This window comes from Rhinopithecus bieti, unplaced genomic scaffold, assembly GCF_001698545.2.
Source record: "Rhinopithecus bieti isolate Rb0 unplaced genomic scaffold, ASM169854v2 scaffold_51406, whole genome shotgun sequence".
Classification (NCBI taxonomy): Eukaryota; Metazoa; Chordata; class Mammalia; order Primates; family Cercopithecidae; genus Rhinopithecus; species Rhinopithecus bieti.
The window spans coordinates 6,134-11,959 of record NW_016862509.1 but is presented as its reverse complement, the minus strand read 5'-3'; the positions used below and the strand labels follow the sequence as shown (position 1 = coordinate 11,959).

Below are 5,826 nucleotides of genomic sequence, written 5' to 3'. Positions count from 1 at the left end.
TTCTCACGTCTTCAGACTTGGACTCAGCCATGCTACCAGCATCCGAGGGTCTTCAGTTTGTGGATGGCCTATCATGGGACTTCTCAGCTTCCATAATCCTGTAAGCTGATTTAACTAATAAATCCCCACTCATATCTGTCTCTCTCTCTCAATCTCTCTCTCTGTCTCTCTCTCTATATATCTATATATATTTCTCTCTATATATAGATATATAGAGACAATAAAATGCATATATTTATATTTCTCTGTATAGAGACAATAATATATATATAATATGTAGATACATGTATATTTATGTATATATATTTTATTGGTTCTGTCTTACTAGAGAATAATATAATGACTAATATAACATCCCAATCAACACTTAATTTGGAAAGTTTTTTTTTTAAATTTAGTCATTCTGGGAGAAAATATTTGAAACTATGCATCTGACAGAGGATTAATATCCAGAATTTACAAGAAACTCAAACAACTCAACAATAAAAAATAATCCCTTAAAAAGTGGGAAAAGGATATGAATAGACATTTTTCAAAGAATACATATAACTGGCCAATAGGCGTATGAAAAAACGCTCAACATGATTAATCATCAGAGAAATGCAAATTTAAAGCACAATGAGATATCAACTTATACCAGTCAGAATGACTATTATGAAAAAGATAAAAAATAACATGTTGCCAAGGATGTGAAGAAAAGGGAACTCACATATTGTTGGTAGGAATGTAAAGTAGTACAACCTCTATGAAAACACAGTACAGAGATTTCTAAAAGAACTAAAAATAGATGTAGCAATTCGTAGCGATCCCACTACTGAGTATCCAAAGGAAAATAAATCATTATATCAAAAAGATTCCTGCACACATATGTTCATCACAGCACTATTCACAATAGCAATGATATGGAATCAACCTAAGTGTTCACCAACAGAAGACTGGATAAAGAAAATGTGGCATATATACAAAATGGAGTACTATTCAGTCATAAAAAAAGAATGAAATCATGTCATTTGCAGCAATGTGGACAGACCTGTCCATTAACTTAAGTGAAACAAGTCAGACACAGAAAGATAAATATCACATGTTCTTATAAGTAGGAGCCAAATAATGTGTACACATGGACTTAGAGTGTGGAATAATAAACAAATGGAGACTCTGAAGAGTGAGTGGGGTGTGAGAGGGGTGGATAATGAGAGATTACTTAATGCGTACAACGTACATTATTTGGTGATGGCTAACCTAAAAGCCCTGACTTCACCAATTTATGTATGTAACACAATTACATTTGTACCTTATACATTTATACACTTAAAAAAATAATTTTAATTCCAGAAAGGAAAAGTGGACCTTAAAAAACAATAAAAGGGAGTGCCCATCACACTTGAAATGTTGCTAGAGTTCATAGATCTAGCTGCTGGGTTTCTAAGCAAGCTAGGGGCTGCCGTGCACCAAAGCAGGAATCCAGGAGACAGGCAGCTGTGCAATTAATACATGTACTTAAAACTCCCAAACCTGCAGATGCCGTGCACAAGAAGCACCTTCAAGAGATTCCAGACCAGAGTAGCAATGTTACCACCAGCTTCATGTGGGGTTAGGATTCGAGAAAGACTTCTGAACTACTGGCAGGCATCGGGGTCTCTGCCCTGGAGAAGGAAGAGGCAGACAGTGAGATTATCCCCAAGGAACTGCTCTAAAACCTGGTCCAATCACACAGCCACCCAAGGAAATGATTGAAGAGCAAAAGGAATGATAAAGACTGTGATCATTCACAGGCCTAAACTAAATGGAGAGAACTTTCCAGGTGTTTCATGGGACTCCTTTCCAGATGAGCTGCTCTTGGGGATCTTTTCCTGTCTGTGCCTCACTGAGCTGCTAAAGGCCTTCGATGTTTTAAGAGGTGTTATTACCCTAGCGTCTGTTGAGTCTCTATGGCAGACTTTATACCTCACAGGTAAAAATCTTCACCCGGATGTGATTCATCTGAGTTGGTTGCCTTCCACTGCCAATAATCATTTATGACCAACCATTGGTTGAAGATTTCAGCCCTCTGCATATACAGCAGAGGGATGTGTTGAACTCAGTTATAGATGTGTCTGCCCTCCATGGCATTCTGTCTCAGGGATTCAAGTTGCAGAATCTAAGTTTTCTGGAAGACCTATGGCTTTCAGATCCCATTATCAATAATCTTGCACAGAACTCAAATTTAGTGCAACTAAACTTTTCTGGGTGTTCTGGATTCTCTTAATCCAGCTGTTCCAGACTGGATGAGCTAAGCCTCTGCTGGTGATATGACTTCACTGAAAAAGCATGTACAAGTGGTTGTTGCGCATTTGTCAGAGAGCATCACCCAGCTGAATCTCAGCGGCTGCCGAAAGAATCTCCTGAAATCCAATGTCTCTGCTTTAATTAGAAGATGTCCCAATGAGGGTCTAGATAGCCACCTAAACTTAAGTGATAATGTCATGCTAAAGCTAAAGAATGACTGCTTTCAGATATTCTCCAGCTCAACTACCTCCAGTACATATCACTCGGTCGGTGCTATGATATACTCAAAACTTTACTTGAACTTCAAGCAATTGCCACTCTAAAAACACTACAAGTCTTTGGAATCCTGCCAGACAGCGCCCTTCAACTGTTAAAGGAAGCCCTTCCTCAATGTATAGATTAATTGCTCCAATTTAACTACTACTGCCAGGCCAACTATTGGCAACAAAAAGAATTAGGAGATATGGGGCATCAAATGCTGACTGACATTGCAAAAGTCCAGTTGTCTATGAAGTATTTATTGCAGGATGGTGTCTCCCTTTTCTTTGGAACAGGGAAAATAGTCAGGAAGCCCAATTGTGGAGTGCTTGGCTAGTTTTATTCTTGGTTTTCTCTTTGCCTTCAGTCCACGAGTATTAAGGAATGATTTAAGAGGGAAAACAATGTGCTTTTCTGAAATGACTCTAAAGCTTCTATCACTGCTTTGCCCATTAAGGTAAAGTCTTTTTGAAAGGCTTTGCCTTTTGAAATTTGGGGAGAGTGAGCCTATACTTTCAAGACACCTTAAAGAGAAAAATTTGAGCCACGTCTTTCAAGTGCCCTTCTTATTAAGTCTATTCAGAATCAAGTTTAAAAATTACCACCAGCAAACAATCTTCATAGCCTATATGGTAACTTTTATCTATTTAATTTTATATTAGTGCCTTATAAGACAGTTTGGAAGAACAGTATGCTATTTTACTGTGAGCTGAACAAAAAGAGAATCATAGGATAGCAGCATTTGAGGCAATTATTCTGGAAATAGGAAAAATGCATTTTAATTTTGCCTTTAGATTTGAAATTAGGTTAAAGAAACAAATAGCCCCAGGTAATTCACCATAAAACATAAAAATAAATAAATAAATAAATAAACAACAAAGGGTATAGAATTAGTATAGGATTTGAAAGCTCAAGAGACAATTTTCTATGACAGGTTAATTTGAAGTATCCTTTAATATTCACTAAGGTACTATGTTTCCAGAATTCTAAATTAGGTGAGGAAATATAATTCTGGTTTTCTAACTTTATAATCAAATTGTATTAACATGGGTTCTTTAGCTTTTAAAATGACTTGCTTTGTTTTAGAAAGGTAGCATTAACCCGGTCCGTATTCTTGAAAAGTTTGATGGAAGAATTCTGAACTGAAGTTGCTTGCTGTTTTCCTTTAGCACTGAGTTTCTTGAGGTTACTTGTGTATTAATTTGGAATCAAGTATTTTCAATTGTCTTTTTTTAATGGTATCTCGTAATAATTATTCAAAACTATTCATTTTATGGGGTAATGGGACCTAAAATTCCCTAAGAGGAATTGCATGTTCCCTTCAACTGAAAATAAACACCAGAAGTCTGGGCACGGTGGTTCATGCCTGTAATTCCAGCACTTTGGGAGGCCGAGGCAGGCAGATCACTTGAGGTCAGAAGTTCTAGATCAGCCTGGCCAACATGGCAAAACCCTGTCTCTACTAAAATTACAAAAATGAGCCAGTCACGGTACCGCACACCTGTAATCCCAGCTACTAGGGAGACTGAGGCAGGAAAATTGCTTGAACCCAGAGGGCAGAGGTTGTGGTGAGCCCAGATTGCACCACTACACTCCAGCCTGGGTAACAGAGCCAGACTCTGTCAAAAAAAACAAAAACAAAAAACACTAGAAGAAGGTATATGTTCCATGCAGTTTCAGTAGTAAGCACTACTTTCACCTATGTAACAGTTAAGATTCAGGTACTGAACATTTTGATAGCATCAGTGATTTTTTTAAACTGGTACATAGAAGTAAAAAGATTATATTCTGCTTTTTAAAAGTAACAAAAAAAAATTAGTTTAAATTGATGAACTCCTGGTATGTTCAAAATGCAACAAAAAAAGCCAAAACTCATCATCCCTATTAACTGTTTTTTTAGAATCAAAAAAAATTAATGTTAGGAACAATAGTATGAAATGCCCTTATCTGCTCAGACCTAAGTAGTGTTACACAGGAAATGATTATGCTTCAATTTCTTAGTAGTTAAAAAATGCTAAATTCTACTTGAAATTATTGTTTACAGATTAGTGACAAGGACTGGTCACAGACTCAGACTTCTGGATGCCCTCAAACATACAGAACTCCCAAACTGAAGTCCAACTACAACCTACTTTGCCAACATGTCAGAGTAATCCATATTTTTGTGTGTGATTTCTACTTTTATAGACTTGTTTTAAAATAAAACACATTGTTGTTAAAAAAAGAAAAAAAGAATTGCACATACACAGACTGAGATGCATTCTTCTGTGAAGGATTCATGAACAGAACAACTTCACAACAATACTGAATCACGTAAAGGTGAAAACCCAATTATATTCTGATCACAGAAAATGAATAATGGTTCCCTTTCTGTAAGTGAATGGAAATAAAACAGTTAAAATATACATAGAAAAAGTAAATGTCACTTCTGCTTCCATCAAGTGACCAGGCTTGATGATGTGTCTGTGTTATATGTTTCCAAGGCAGATTGTGTGTTTGCTTTATGGCAATCATCAATATTGAAATAAAATAAATACTTGAGAAATTTTTAGTTATTCTGGTGGGTATCGTCATTTGCTATTAAGGCATGTCTCTCGATGTTTATTGTTTATTTAGAAAAAAAACAGGAGAAACAATAGTGGGAGTCTTTGACTATCCAAATTAACTAAAATTAAGCAGGTTGAGTAGAATTACTTAGATATACCTCTACAGCTCATTGCATTTCTCGGGCTCAAGTTTCGTAACTGAAAATTTTAAAAGCAAAGCAAACCAGAGCAAGTTATTTTGTGGATATTGACAAACTGATTCTAAAGTTTATATAGAGAGTCAAAAGATCTAGAATAGCCAACACAATATTGATGGAGAAGAACAAAGAAGAAGACTAACACTTCAAGACTTACTATGAGACTACACAGTAATCAAGACAGTAATCAAGTATTGGCAGAAAAATAGACAAATAGGTCAGTAGAACAGACTAGAAAGACCAGAAATAGACCAACACAAATATATTCAACTGAATTTGACATAGGAGCAAAGCAGTTAGGTGGGGAAAAGACAGTCTTTTCAACAATGGTACTAGAACGACTGGATATCCACATAAAATAAAATGAATCTTAACATACACCTTATACTCTTCACAAAATTAGCTCAAAATGGATCATAGACCTAAATGTAAAATGCAAAACTATAAAATTATGAGAAGATAACATAGGAGAAAATCTAGATAATCTTGGGTTTGGCAATGACTTTTTTTTTTTAATGAGACGGAGTCTAGCTCTGTGGCCCAGGCTGGAGTGCAGTGTG

The 5,826-nt window shown here is 36.1% G+C and overlaps 1 pseudogene; it reads left to right on the top strand.

Moving 5' to 3' along the window:
- Positions 1-1,518: 1,518 nt before the first annotated feature.
- On the top strand, positions 1,519-4,726 carry LOC108525431 (S-phase kinase-associated protein 2 pseudogene; annotated as a pseudogene).
- The last annotated feature ends 1,100 nt before the right edge of the window (positions 4,727-5,826 follow it).